The 15,499-nt window shown below is 37.2% G+C and overlaps 1 long non-coding RNA gene and 1 pseudogene across 2 annotated transcripts in view; both read right to left on the bottom strand.

Annotated features, from left to right (window-relative positions):
* Positions 1 to 15,499, bottom strand: part of LOC134485543 (polyubiquitin-like) — a 192,056-nt pseudogene that overhangs the window by 71,648 nt on the left and 104,909 nt on the right.
* The window catches only part of LOC134478874 (uncharacterized), a 95,717-nt gene continuing 84,216 nt past the window's right edge, over positions 3,999 to 15,499 (bottom strand). For both annotated transcript variants that reach the window (XR_010063673.1, XR_010063674.1), the window contains exon 6: positions 3,999 to 10,661. This is a non-coding gene — a long non-coding RNA (uncharacterized LOC134478874). The remainder of the gene's footprint in view (positions 10,662 to 15,499) is intronic.

The raw sequence follows: 15,499 nt of genomic DNA, 5'->3' as shown, positions 1-15,499 counted from the left end.
CAATTCATATTCATCAAAGAAAAATACACCAAGGTGAACTCTCAATCCTGAATATCTATTCTCCAGGTGCAAGGGAACCTACATTCATAAAAAAAACCTTTCTGAAGCTCAAAGCACACATTGATCCTCCCACAATAATAGTGGAAGATTTCAACACCCCATTCTCATCAGTGGACAGATCATGGAAAGAGAAACTAAACAGAGACATAGAGAAACTAAGAGAAGTTATGAACCAAATCAATTTAACAGATATTTATAGAACATTTGATCCTAAAAAAATACCTTCTTCTCAACTCTTATGGTAACTTTTCCAAAACAGACCTCAGCAGATAGAGGAAAGTTGAAATAATCCTCATGCATCCTATCATATCACCACGAAATAAGGCTGGTCTTCAATAACAAAAAAAGAAAAAGTATGACAGAAAGTCCACATACACATGGAAGTTCAACAATGTTCTACTCAATGATAACTTGACCAAGGAAAAAGTGAAGAAAGAAATTAAAGACTTTTTAGAATTTAATGAAAATGAGGGCAGGGCACCCAATCTTATGGGACACAATGAAAGCAGTGCTAAGAGGAAAACTCACAGCTCTGAGTGCCTCCAAAAAGAAACTGCACAGAACATATATTAGCAGCTTGACAGCACACCTAAAAGTTCTAGAACAAAAAAAAAGCAAATAACCCCAAGAAGGATAGACGGCAGGAAATAATCAAACTCAGGGCTAAAATCAACCAAATAGATAAAAGCAAAAACAAAAACAACCCCCCCCCCAAAAAAAACCAAACAAACATAAAGAACCGGATAATCTCATTAGATGCTGAGAAACAATTTGACAAAATTTGAAATTCCTTCATGTTAAAAGTCTTAAAAAAGTTCAGAACCCATGCCTAAATATAATAAAAGCAATATACAAGAAACCAGTAGCCCCATCAAACTAGATGGAGAAAAACTTGAAGCAATCTCTCTAAAATCAGGGACTAGACAAGGCTGCGTACTCTCTCCTTACTTATTCAATGTAGTATTCAAAGTTTTAGCCAGAGCAATCAGAAAGCAAAAGATGGTCAAAGGAATCCAAATTAGAAAGGAAGAAGTAAAAATATCTCTATTTGCAGACGATATGATAGTATACTTAAGTGACCCCAAAAGTGCCACCAGAGAACTGCTAAGCCTGATAAAGAAATTCAGCAATGTGGGTGTGTATAAAACTAACTCAAACAAAATCAGTAGCCTTACTCTATTCAAAATCTGGGAAGGAAATTACGGAAATGACACCATTCAGAATAGTCACAAATAAAATAAAATATTTCAGTGTGACTCTAACTAAGCAAGTGAATTATTTATTTGATAAAAATTTCAAGTCTCTGAAGAAGAAATTGAAGATCTCAGGAGATGGAAAGACCTCCCAATGCTCATGGATTGACAGGATTAATATTTTAAAATTTCCATTTTGCCAAAATCTATCTACAGAGGCAATGAAATACACATCAAAATTCCAACTCAATTCTTTATGGAATTTGAGAGAGCAATTTGCAAATCATTTGGAATAAGAAAAAACCCAGGATAGCGAAAACTATCCTCAATAATAAAAGACCTTCTGGAGGAATGAGCATCCCTAATCTAAAGCTGTATTATAGAGCAATATTAATAAAAAAAAAGTATAGTATTGGTACAGAGACAGGCAGGTAGATCAATAGAATAGAATTGAAGAACCAGAAATGAACCCACACACCTATTGTCACTTGATATTTGACAAAGGGTATTTTCCATCCAGTGGAAAAAAAGATAGCATTTTCAATGAATCTTTCTGCTTCAACTGGAGGTCAGCATGTAGATGAATGCAAATCGATCCATTCTTATCGCTGCAAACATTCCCGTGGAATAACAGATACCTATGGAAGATTTTCTCTCATTTTCAAGTTGCTGGAGATTCTGAACTTTGGGGGATTTCATTTCAGAAAAAGAAACAATGATCATTCCAGGGGAGATATCACTGAAATTCCCAAACCCATAACCCACAGACAATGATGGGCCTCATGAGTTTTTCTACATCTAGGAATTGTTAGCTGCCTATCAACCCCACAGAAGAGGCCTAGGCTCATGAGACTCTTCTCTTTTTTTTTTTTTTTTTTTATTAACTTGAGTATTTCTTATATACATTTCAAGTGTTATTCCCTTTCCCGGTTTCCGGGCAAACATCCCCTTCCCCCCTCCCCTTCCTTATGGGTGTTCCCCTCCCAACCCTCCCCCCATTGCCGCCCTGCCCCCATAGACTAGTTCACTGGGGGTTCAGTCTTAGCAGGACCCAGGGCTTCCCCTTCCACTGGTGCTCTTACTAGGATATTCATTGCTACCTATGGGGTCAGAGTCCAGGGTCAGTCCATGTATAGTCTTTAGGTAGTGGCTTAGTCCCTGGAAGCTCTGGTTGCTTGGCATTGTTGTACGACTCTTTTCTTTTTGTTCTGAATATTTTCCATCGCCCTTTATGAGTGAATGAGATTGTTTAAAGACTAAATCATCCTCTTTTCAGTCTTACATCTCAGAAATATCCAAACGAGAGGAGGAGGAGGAGGAAGGTGAAGAGGAGGAGGAGGAGGAGGTGGAGGAAGAGGAGGAAGAGGAGGAAGAGGATGACGATGCCACAACAACAACAACAACAACAAAAACAACAACAACAACAAACATGGATTAAAAGTAACATCACTAGGTCAGTTGTCAGCATTCTCTGTCCATGGGATAACCAAAAGAGTTTGTCATGATCTCAGAAGTTACAGGACTGGCAACTACAGAGCATCCATTGTATGCCGTGTCCCATTACATATCACAAGTTGAAGTTTCTTCCTATGTTTTTAGTCTTCGTAGTGGATTGCCCAAAATGATCATTTCACCCATGTCTGATCTGATGATTTTTAAATAATAATTCTGTTTTCTCGCTCTCTCTGAGAGTAGTCTATAGGCTATTACAGTGGCTAGAGGAGGGTGAGATTTTCCTCAATGGTTTGCTACAGTTAATTTGCACATGTTCCTGTGAGAAACCCTAATTAAAATAATTAACCCCCCCCCCAGAAAATGACAGAAAAGTAGAGGCGGAATAAAAGGAAAGGTGGAGAGAGAGAAAGAGTGTGACAGGAAGAACGGAGAGGAAGGGGAATGGATGGGATCAAATTATTAGCATGTATGAAATGTAAGATGATGAAATCTATTATTGTTTGACTCAATACGTAATAATAAAAATCTTTAAAAATATTCTAGGGCAGTCTTTTTTTTCCATTTTCAACTGTCAGAGCTAAGACTCTCATTTATAGTCCATGTTCCTATCCCCACTTCTATACATGGTGCTAGAAAGCACCATGGTCAGAAAGCAGCTTTGATCTCTTGTGGTTAATTTCAATTTCTTGAAGGATTATAACTTATGACATTCACTATTCTAAGACTGATGACTGATGGTCTTGTCTGTACTATTGACTTATCATCCCATGTGATCAATGAGACATGCTATAGTAGAATTCCCAATATTTTTCATGACACTAAATCATGTTGATTTCTCTCCTACCATCTTTCAAATGCATCTCCTATCTTAGCTATATTGTATCTATTGGTTTACATGATTATGATTTATATGTGATCATTAGGGACAAAGAAGTGTTTCCCTATTGTAGATCACCCTCCAGTTTTTTGTAAGAAGTTTGATGTGATATTGGTGCTACTACTTGACATACTCAGCCCACTTTCTGTTCACACTTGTGAATTTGGTTTCCAGTGATGGCCATGTAAGGCCTTGCTTGGACACATCTTGTGCTTTATTATACTTCAGTATCAGTTGAGTAAACTATGTATATTCCATTCTCATTTCTGAGTTAACTGAAAGACTGCCTTGACTTCCGTGAGTATTGATGACACAAGTATGGGCAAACCAGTAAAGTAAGTCGTTTCTGAAATCCAGTCTGTAAAGTATCTTCATGATTGTAAGTACATAGCAAATAACCTACATGCTAATGTCAAGTTGATGGATAAAGCTACAGAAAAAGTGTAATGGAGATGATAAGAAAATGTCTGCCAACTTGAGAGAGGATGTTCCACTTTTGTACTTTGGAGAACCGAAGATACAAGAGTATACAGAGGGAACTGAACTGGACACAATGATAAAAGTCAAGCAATATTTTAAGAGCACAGTAGCAAGATTCTTCATAATTATTACACGTATATCCACTTAATCCAACACATGTGTTGCAAAATAGAACAGAGCATTTGACTATGGACAGTAGGAAGGAACACTTACTTGAGCTGGGACATACAGATATCTACAGAAGGGAGGATATGTCTAAAGTGTGTTAATAGTATGAAACAAGTCATTTAGGAAATTAAAAAGACAAAAAGAAATGGTTCATTTTGTGTGGCCTTTTGTTTGCTTTGAAATAATTATCAGAGATTCAAAAGTTCATTGGGAAGTGAAAAGGAGTGTGACTTGACAGGATGAGTGGATGAACCAGTGAGAGAGAGCATTGACAATTGGCAGGGTTGAACTCATAAAGGCCCTATCAGCTCTAGAGTGGAAAAGGAGCAAACAGGTTGTGTGGTTTAAATGGTAACTCCCTCATAGACTTACCTATTTGAACATATGGACCACAACTACTGATGCTATACGGATGCTTGTGGAATTTCTAGGAGGTGGAGCATTGTTGGAAGTGGGTCACTAGGAAAGGGCCTCGAGGCTTTGTAATCAGGCTTAATTTTCATTTTTTGTTCTTGGATTCCTGAATATAGATACATTGTGACCAACTACTTCTTACTCTTGCTGAATTCTCTTCTATGTCTGCTGCCAGGCAGTTCCCAGTTTGATATATCATATCTTTCTGAAATAATGGACAAAATGAACTTTTTCTCCCCTAAGCTATTTGTTCAGGATACTTTTATCACATTTATCATAAGGTATCTAGGAAAGGGACAAGGAGAAAGTGCTATGTAGGGAAGAGAAAGAAGTTGATGAGATGTAGAATAAAAGAACAAAAATAAAATTTTAGTATATTGTTAACATGTCTTAATTTTTTGCCTTAATAGGATAAATGTTAGAGTATATGACTTTACAGTTTCTCATGCCCTCATTGGGTACTGCAGTGGTTTGATTAAATCTTTCTTTCTGTGATGCTTAATCTCCAGTGAAAACTTAATGAGGTACAGATCATGGTGGTTGCACACCTTGGTTTGTGAGGATGGTTGGGTGAGCAAGGAACACCCAACCTGAATTTTGAAAAGACAATTCCTGGACTGACATCTCATGTAAGTGAAAATGAGAAAGTGGGCTAAGGACCAGCATTCATCTCTCTGCTTCCTGACCATGGATGCAGAGTAACATAGCAGCATCATGTGTGGGCAACTGTGACAGATATCCCTGAGGAGATGCACTGGATCATCAAAATGTGAATCAAAATAAACAATACTTTCTTTAGTTGCTTCTGTTATATGTTTTGTCACAAAAATTGGAAAAGTTAACTGGTATACTTAGTGTTCTCCCAAATTCAGAGTTGCTATATATGATTCCTCTCTTTTATTCTTATATGTCTGTATCTTGAGCACCTGAAGTTCACTGCTACTCAGTTATTTAATTATATCTTCTTTGTTTCTAATATTTGCAAATATTTTCTTAATGATGCATTAGTTTGAGTGTGTCTGGTTTGATGTGGAGGTCCTTGATCCACTTGGACTTAAGCTTTGTACAGGGTGATAAGCATGGATCGATCTGCATTCTTCTACATGTTGACCTCCAGTTGAACCAGCACCATTTGCTGAAAATGCTCTTTTTTCCATTGCATGACTTAGGCTCCTTTGTCAAAAATCAACCATAGGTATGTGAATTCATTTCTAGGTCGTCGATTGTATTCCACTGGTCTATCCGTCTGTCTCTGTACTGATATCATGCAGTTTTTATCACTATTGCTCTGCAATACTGCTTGACTTCAGGGATAGTGATTCCCTCAGAAGTCCTTTTATTGTTGAGGATAGTTTTAGCTATCTTGGGTTTTTTGTTATTCCAGATGAATTTGCAAATTGTTCTGTCTAACCCTCTGAAGAATTGGATTGGTATTTTGATGGGGATTGTATTGAATCTGTAGATCGCTTTTGGTAAAATGGCCATTTTTAATACATTAATACTGCCAATCCTTGAACATGGGAGATCTTTCCATCTCCTGAGATCTTCTTCAAATTCTTTCTTCAGAGGCTTGAAGTTCTTATCATACAGATCTTTCACTTGCTTGGTTAAAGTCACACTGAGGTACTTTATACTATTTGGGACTATTATGAAGGGTGTCGTTTCCCTAATTTCTTTCTAGACTTGTTTCTCTTTTGTGTAGAGGAAGGCTACTGATTTATTTGAGTTAATTTTATACCCAGCCACTTTGCTGAAGGTGTTTATCAGGTTTAGTAGTTCCCTGGTGGAGCTTTAGGGATCACTTAAATATGCTATCATATCATCTGCAGATAGTGATATGTGAAAAGTCTTTAATAAATTCCACCACCCGTTCATGGTAAAACTATTCACAAGATTCGTGGAAAAGGAACATATCTCGATTTACTTCAAGTCGATAGCTAACACCAAATTGAATGGATAGAAATGGAAACTAATTCCACTAAAATAAGGAACAAGACATTCTACTCTGTTCATACTATTCAACATAGCACTTGAAGTTTTATCTATAGCAATAAGACAGCCAAATGAGATCAAGGGGACACAAATTGGAAAGGAAGAATTGAAAGTATCATTAACTTTGGATGAAATAAGAGTACATTAGTGACATTAAAAATTATTCTAGGTATCTCCCAGAGTTGATAAACACTTTTAGCACAGTAGTTGCATACAAGATTAACAGTAAGTACTCAGTAGCCTTTCTATATAGAAATGATAAACAGACTGAGGAAGAAAATGAGGAAACAATCACTCTTCACATGAGCCTCAAGATATAGATAATGTCTATCCAAGTCAATGAAAGATTTCTATGCTTATAAGCTTATAATATTTGAAGGAAAAATTGAAGAAGATACCAGAAAATGAAAAGATCTCGATCCTCAGGGATTGGTAGGATTAACAGTAAAAATGGTCGTTTTTATCAAAAAAGTCTACCGACTGAATGCAATCCCCATCAGAATTCCAACACAATTCTTTACAGACCAGGAAATGGCAATTCTCAACTTCATAGAGAAAACCAAAATCCAAGAACCCAGGATATCTAGAACAATACTGAATATGAAAAACAAAACAAAAAAGAACAACAAAAAGAACAACAAAAAATGTTGGAGGTATTACTTTCACTGATTTTCAAGTCATACTTTAAAGCTACAGTGATAAAACCCACAAGGTATTTGCATAAAAACAGATACAACAACAAACAGAATTGAATTGTAGGCCCAGAGATAAATTCACACCTAAGGACAGGGAAGCCAGAAATTATCATCTGTAAAGAAAAACTTCAAAAAATAGATTTTGTCAAAGTGGGTGTCTCCAGGTGGAAGAATGCAAATGATGCCCTATTTATTATCATGCTCAAATCTCAAGTACAAGTAGATCAATGACCTTACCATAAAACCAGAAACACTGAACTTGATAGAGGAGAAATTAGAAAATAGCCTTAAACACTTTGGCATATGAGACAACATTCTGAAGAGAACAGCAATACTCTATGCTATAAGATTATCAATTAAAAATACAGGGCTATTTCCAGGGCAGCTGGAGCTAGTTATACCCAGTCTTGAAAAAAAATACAAATAAATAAATAAGTAAATGAGTAAATACCTCAAAACAGATTTTGCATTTTACGTCAGAATAGAAATAAATGTATTCTTAATTACAAATAGAAATCTTAACTTGCAAAGACTTAATACAGGACAAACAAACTTATTCTGTAAGTATTTCACAGATTTAACATTGTAAAAACTGGAACTTAATCTTCACTACAAAAAAAATCCTCAACCTGCAAGGTATATTTTTATTGTTTTGTTTTCTCATTAACTTGTAATGTATATTGTTCCTGTTTTAGTCTCACAGGAAGAGAGAGGGTAATCAAAGAGCATTATGTTTATGTAAATAATTGTCAAAGAATAAGCTTATTAATAATAAGATGCTTTAAAACATCTCCAAATGAAGAAAAAAATCATTAAAACAAAATATAAAACAACAAATACTAAAGATGGTGTTAGCCATTTTCTAACCTCATGATTGTGATTGCTGCGGAGTTTGTATGCTTTAGACACACAGCACCTTTATGTAGTGAAACTGCTTTTCTTTATTGTCTTTAATATCTTGTCCTTCATGCACTCAGACCTTTTCATGAAATAAACCAGGCTCACAGCACTTAATAAAATGTGGAACTGCACCACTAATGAATCCTGGCAGTCTTTTCTCATTATGTGCCTAATTTTCCTTAGAGAGCACAAACCTTCGGGTGGGGTCTTCTCATTCTTAAATCATCTTCAATTGGTAGTGAAAGGGAATATGCTCCTTCTTTGTCGAGTTCAGAGAGTCTAGTCTTGCTAACAGATAGAGAAAATATGAGCTCTTCACAGGCCACACTATCTAAAATTACACTTGTCTTTATAGCCTGGTACTTTGAGTTTTTGCTTAGGTTTCTTTAAGACTAAAACTCAAACCAAACAAAAAAGAGAGATTAGGGATGGCTCCCTGGTTTTCCTTCTTTTGAGACAAAAATGGCATCAATAACACTCCATTTATTCAAGGTCATTCAATATTCAGTTTCTGCACAGCAAGATAAAAGAGTGGGTCCCTGGCTTTCTCTTCCAGAATATATTAATATTCATAGTCTGAGTTAATAGGCATAAATGGCTGTCTGGAGCAGATCTGTAGCCTTGTTTCTCAGGCTCCTATTTGATTGGGGAGTGCTCCCAAATGTCTCTTTCTGGAGCTTTGTCCCCTCAACCATTCTACTGCTGTAATTGGAAATATGAGCCCAGAGACTCATTTTATTCATTAACAACTATTTTCCATGATGAATTTTTTTCCGCAGAGTGCCTCAAGTGATAGTTTTGTAGAAATAACAAATTTCCAATTTTGCCTTTTTTCAGAATCTGCATATACTATGCCTTTGGACCCAGGTTTACATGGTACACAGATGTTGACATCATGCATCCAGCTGTGTTACTTGCCACCTTATTTCCTTGAGACAATGTCACTCATTGAACTTGGAGCTAAGCTGGGAGTTAGCAAGGCCAGTGATCCTCTTTTGTCTGTGCCCCAACTCTCATGCTTGGCTTTTTATATTGTTGCTAGGGATTAAATCAGATCCTTTTGCTGACACAGCAAGAACTTTTCCATCCTGAACTACTATTCCATGCCTAAATCATGTATTTTATTAATATATCTTTTGTGTAAAGGAAAACACAGAGAACTACATCAATGGCATGAATCATTTATTGAACTGAAGGCCCCATGTTCTATGGTAAAGCATCCAATAGAGTCAGTTTTGCTGACACTCCTCACCAGTCTTCTCCAAGAGCCAACAGCTCATAGTGAACTGTTTTTATGAAGAGATAAAGAGTTAAAGAAACATTTAGCCCATGTCTCCTGGATCTCTTGTTACCAGACTTTCTCCATACTTGACTCTTGGGTACTTTTTAATATTTTGTACATGTTCCCTGTAAAACAAGATATTAAAAGGGTCTTCTTCAGGTCTGTTTCAGACCCTATACTTAGTACTGAAGTTAGTGAAATGCCAATATCCATCTTAGCTTCAATCATATGAAGTCACATGTGTGAGAGAGTTTTGAAATTCCAGGGATAGCAGTATGTGTCATGTTTTTTTTTTTCCAATCCGTTTCTGCTCAACAAACGCATGAGTAGTTCCAATGTCTTCAACTACAAACCTCTGAAGGCCTCCAATGGGACATGTTCCTCCATTTTGAGAACTAATCTTTGTGAAAGCAGCACTTACTACACCATTGTCTTAGTTAGGATTTTCATTACTGTGAAGAGACACTATGACCTAGGTGAATATTTTAAAGGACAGCATTTAGTTGGGGCTTGCTTTACAGGTTCAGGGGTTCAATCCATTATCATCAAAGCAGAAATCATGGTCCTGGAGGAGTTGAAATTGTGATATCTTATTTCAAAGGCAAGCAGGAGATGACTGGTTCCTACCTGGCTAGAGAGAGTGTCTCAAAGCCCATGCCCACAGTGACACATTTCCTCAAACAAGGCCACATCTCATGATAGTACCACTTCCAATTTGCCAAATATATTCAAACCACATTCTACTCCCTGGTTACAATAGGACAGTTCAAATACATGACTCTAGAGAGGACATAACTAGGCACAGCACAATGCAAAATACATTATTCCAACTTTACAGTTCCCATAGTCTATAAGAGTTTCTCCAATGTTAGGAGTTCAAAGTTCAATGTTTCTTCTGAGATTAGGTAATCTCTAAACTGTAATCCCTTAAAAATCAAAAACATAAAGAAGACAACATACCCCCAATATCATGCAGGATATACATTATCATTCCAAAATGTCATGGTAAGAAAACACTGGATTAAACAAGATGAAAATTAACCTGAGCAAACTCCAAAATCTGCATCTCCATGTCTGGTGTCAAAGCCAAAGCAATCGTCAGATTTCTGAGTCTTTCCATCCTTGTTCACTTCCATTGCCAGATCCTGCATTTAACAGCAAGAAACTTCTTGATTCTCTGTTCTTCCATTCCCTGTTGCAAACTTTCTTCAGCAGTTTGCCTACAACTCTGATATCTCTAACATCTTGTGGCATCCAAGACAACTTAACCTTTATAGCATCTTGTTTGAATGTCTAGGATCCACACATGATTTTCTGGGCTCCTCCAAAGGGTTTTGCCACTTCTCTAGCTCTGTCCTCTATAGCAGTCTAAGCTCTTATTGACTCTAATTCCCTGATGCTTTTCTTGGTGATCATCCCATGGTTCTGGAATCTCCAATATGCTGGGGTCTTCACCTACAATCAGGTTTCACCAGTAGTCTCTCATAGACTCTCTTCATGATGCTAAGCCTCAACTTCTTTTCATGGTCCCTTCATTCCTGAGACCTCAACTGTTACTAAGGCTATTCCTTCAACAGTGGCCATCCCTCACTCTCACAGTGCCAAGCCTCATGTGATCTTATGACTCCTTCATACCTTTAAAGCCAATACTACCTTGGTGATTCTTACACATTACAAGTCCAGCTGCAGCAGGAGATACAACCTTGAACATCTCTGGAACACAGCTTCTTTGTACTCCAATTAGATGGAAACAGCATGGAAATCTGGGGCAAGTTTCTTCACAAGGGAGTGTATGCTTTGAATCAGCATCCTAGATATGGTGCAGTTTCTCCCACAACTGGATCTATGGGTCCAGGAATCAAGAGGTGGAAAAGCGCATTCACTACCACTTCTAGTAGCTCACTAAATGTTGTCTCTGCAACCCTAAATTCTGCTGGGCAAGAAGTTTGGAGAGAATGCTAGCAAGTAACTGCAAGCAGTTGCATAGAAAAAGGAAACTTTCCTTCTTTCACTGACCTTATGTATGCCTCCAGCAGAAAATATTTCCCAGATTAAAGTGTGTACCACAACATCTGGATCTATGGTGTTCTTTACTTGAAACTTGATCTCTCTCAGGCTGACCTTGATCAGAGATCTGATTTCCTCTCTCTCCTGGGATTAAAGTCATGTACCACCTTTCTCTGACTAAGCTTTTCATGGGGACTATGTTTCAAGATTCATATCAAATGCATGTGTTTTTCAGCCTCAAGATCTGAAAATCCACTATAAGATATGGGTAATATATCTTGATATTGACAGACATATCTTCAGCAGAATATATTTTTGAAAAACTTTAAGCACTAAAATTTCAATAACTGGAAACCAATTACACATTAAGTCAAAAATAGGTTATCATTGTGTTATTATCATCTGCAATACTCCCTATCAGTGTTTTTATACAACAAACTTATATTCAATACACTTCCAGACTAGAATGCAATCATTTTTGCTTGGTTGACTGCTGTATTTTCTATGATGAGAAACGTGAATGTAACAACATGTGAGTGCCAGGGAGCACTGTTAACTATATGTGGATTCCTAGACATTCTTTATTTGTCATTAGATATATCTGATTCTGAAATTTTAAAATACATTCCAGTTGCATTAGCTTTATTATATATGACTTTTATTTCATCCTACTTCAAATCATCCAGCAAAGAAGTGACACATGAATAAATAAGTAATAATGTATGCTTCAAATATGAATATGTCAATAGAAAGTTTACAAATCCTAAGAGAATCTCATTGCTAGAACTTGAAATGTGGCAGAAAGCTCAATAGAGCAATAAGAGTTTTCCTTTACGTTTCTATAAGAAAACATTCAGTACGTTTCTGCAAATGACAGAACAAAAGGAGAAAAGAGAAGACAAATGGAAAATGAGAGTAAAAAGGATTGGTAAGGAAAGAAATACAGAGGAGGCAGGTAGGTTTAGTCCTTGCCAGCTATGACACAGAAGAGTAAGCAGGAGGAGAGCCAATGGGATAATAGATGCATAGTGACACTAATATAGTCAAGAATGGATTGTGGTGTGTTTATTTGAGAGTGTTTGTGTGTATGTATATTGTGTACAGGCATACACACTTCTGTATGCAGGTTCAATCTACCAAATGTGTACTTGCAGAGGACAAAGGTTCATGTCAGTTTTCTTCTTCAATTATTTCTCCAGCTTATGTTTTTCAATACTTTGTAGGTTCTATTAATTTTTGAAATTCTGTTCATATATTGTCTGTGTAGACTTTTGTGAGTAAGTGTGTGTGTGTGTGTGTGTGTGTGTTTGTTCTCGTGCGTGCAAATTCTACAAAGCACATGTGAAAGTCTGGGAACAACTAGCATGAGTTGGTTCTCTTCTGTCATCTGTCTGTCTAACAACTGACCTTTTACCTGGGTAATCTTTCCAGCTGTCTACCTTATTGTTTTGAATTTGTCTCTCGGGGGAGATTCTGGAGCTTAACTAAATCTGCTATACTGGCTAACCAGCAAGATTCAGAAATCCCGTTGGTGTGTCTTCTCAACCCTGTCTCTCATAAAATAGAAAAACAAAACCACAAGTTTAGCTTTTTCATATGGGTGATAAAGATAAGAACTCAGGTTCTTACATTTTACCAAGTCATCTCTCAGTTTTTAAACAAGTTTCTTCTATAGTGAAATATTAGATCTATAGGAATACTAGGCTGAAGTCTATATGTTCTCTAGTAGGAGACATCTCAAGCTGCAGATAAAAAGGCAAAACCCAGGAATATAAAATGAATTGTCTTTATCAACATTTCTTGCATCTTTTTTATTATCACCTTTTCTCTTCCCTCATTCCAGCCCAGTATTAGTAGTTGAACTCTTGTCCATCTTCATGTTAACCTTTAAGACATTCTCAATGTAGAAATGAGTAAACCTAATTACTACCAATATTAGTTATTTTTTTATTCATGTAAGAAAATATCCGATGAAAGAAGCTGAGAGGACTGAGTGAGCCAGACTCAGGCTGACTCCATGACAGGCTGAAAACCAACAGTTTGGGAGAATAGCCCTAAATGTATGTTTCCAAGCACTGGAAAAGACTGAACACAGTCAATTCCAGGAAAAAATACCACTTGCTGGCAGCCAATCAGGAAGATGCCTTACCACCTAGTCTGAGCCAACCTCATGGGCAACCAATCAGAAGCTGTAAAAGCTGACCCACCAGCTAGCCTGAGACAAGTATAATTAAGTAGCAAAAGTCCCCAAATCCCTCAGTGCTTTAACCAATCACAAAGGCAGCCATACTCCTGGAGATAGAGCTAATCAGTAATAGGGATGAAAGATAAAAGTCACCCATTCCTACCCTAACAGACTTAAAATTGACCCTGAAATTTCCACACCTTTGTCTTCCATTCTGATGAATGGTAGACCCCCCTCCCTGCTGGCAGGTTATCTACAAAATAAACACAATCTCCTGTTGCATATTATTTGAGTCTGGGGTATTCTTCCCAAATCATAGCCTCTTATAAAACTTGATGAATAAAAGGTTTATTTTGCCTCTCACTTTGAAGACATTATCTATTTAACAGGGAGGACATGACTACAAACTGTGTGAAACTCATCTTAACATTGCATTTCAAGCAGAGAAATGGATGCTGTGCTCGGCTCAACTTTCTCCTTTTTATTCTATTCATGACTGCTGCCCATTGAATGGTGCAGTCCACATTCAGATTATTCTCACCTTAGTTAGGACAGTCATAATTCTCCCTTAGAGTCATTGCTGGGATTTGTTTCCTAAGTGAATCTAAATCCTGTCATACTGACAATTAATACTAATGAATACATTATCATTCTTCAGTATTTGTATATCTCAAATTTTACTAGCATAATTTCAACATGAATTAAAAACATTATGAAATGAGAAGAGCTGTTCTATACCATGTTGAGAATTAGAGAGCAGCCGAGTCACAGAGACAGATTTGATTTATTTTTTCACATCTTCATCACATTCTTTTGCCTTTCCTGTGTGGAGATATAGCAGAAGATATTCCTAAAGGAGAGGTATTGCCAAGGATCAGAGATTGTCATATACCAAGCAGTGTTTTAGGAATTCTGCTTTATAACACAGAAGTATGATCTCCATCTTAAACATCTTATGTGTTTATTGTGTTTTGTGGAGGTAGGTACACAAATGCAACCATGAGAATGTAGAGGTCAGAGGACAACTTGCAGCATTCATTCCTCTCCCTCTAAAGTGTCGGGTCCAGAGATCAATCTCAGGTCATCAGGTTAGTGGTAAATGCCTTTACCAGGAAAGCCATCTTATTCCACTTCCTTACACCGTCAGATAAGAAAATTGGATAGTGATTTAATTACACAGTTTGAACATGTATAGAAATATCATCCTGTACCTCCTAACAGCATTGTACACATATTAAACAATAAAACTTAATTGATAACAAGAAACACATGGATTGTTTTTCATACACATCAAACAGCAAATCACATTCATCTTTATTTAATATTTCATTTATTTACAGTCCATTTATTACCCTCTCCTCCCAGTCCCACCTTCCCCAGTTCCTCATCACATTCTCCCTCTCCCTTGCCTCTAAGTGTGTGCTCCCCACCTCCCAGATAGCTCCTTTCCCTGGGGCCTCAAGTCTCTCCAGAATTAGGTGGATCCTCTCTCACTAAGACAAGATTAGACAGTCTTATGTATGTGCTGGAGGCCATTGTCCAGCTTGTGTATGCTCCTGGTTGGTGGCTCAGTCCCTGAGTGTTCCCAAGGGTCTGGGTTAGTTGACCTACTGGTCTTCCTATGGGGTTGCCCTCCCCTTCAGCTCCTTCACTCCTTCCCTTAATACCTCCATAGGAGTCCCTGACTTCTGTCCAATGGTTGGGTGTCTGAATCTGTCTCAGTCAGCTTCTGGTAATGCCTTTCAGAGGTCAGCCATGCTAGACTCCTGTCTGTAAGATCAGTAATTGTCT

Source organism: Rattus norvegicus, chromosome 2 (assembly GCF_036323735.1).
Source record: "Rattus norvegicus strain BN/NHsdMcwi chromosome 2, GRCr8, whole genome shotgun sequence".
In the NCBI taxonomy this organism is placed as follows: domain Eukaryota; kingdom Metazoa; phylum Chordata; class Mammalia; order Rodentia; family Muridae; genus Rattus; species Rattus norvegicus.
Note: the sequence above shows the minus strand (reverse complement) of the source record. Positions and strands in the feature narration are given on the sequence as shown.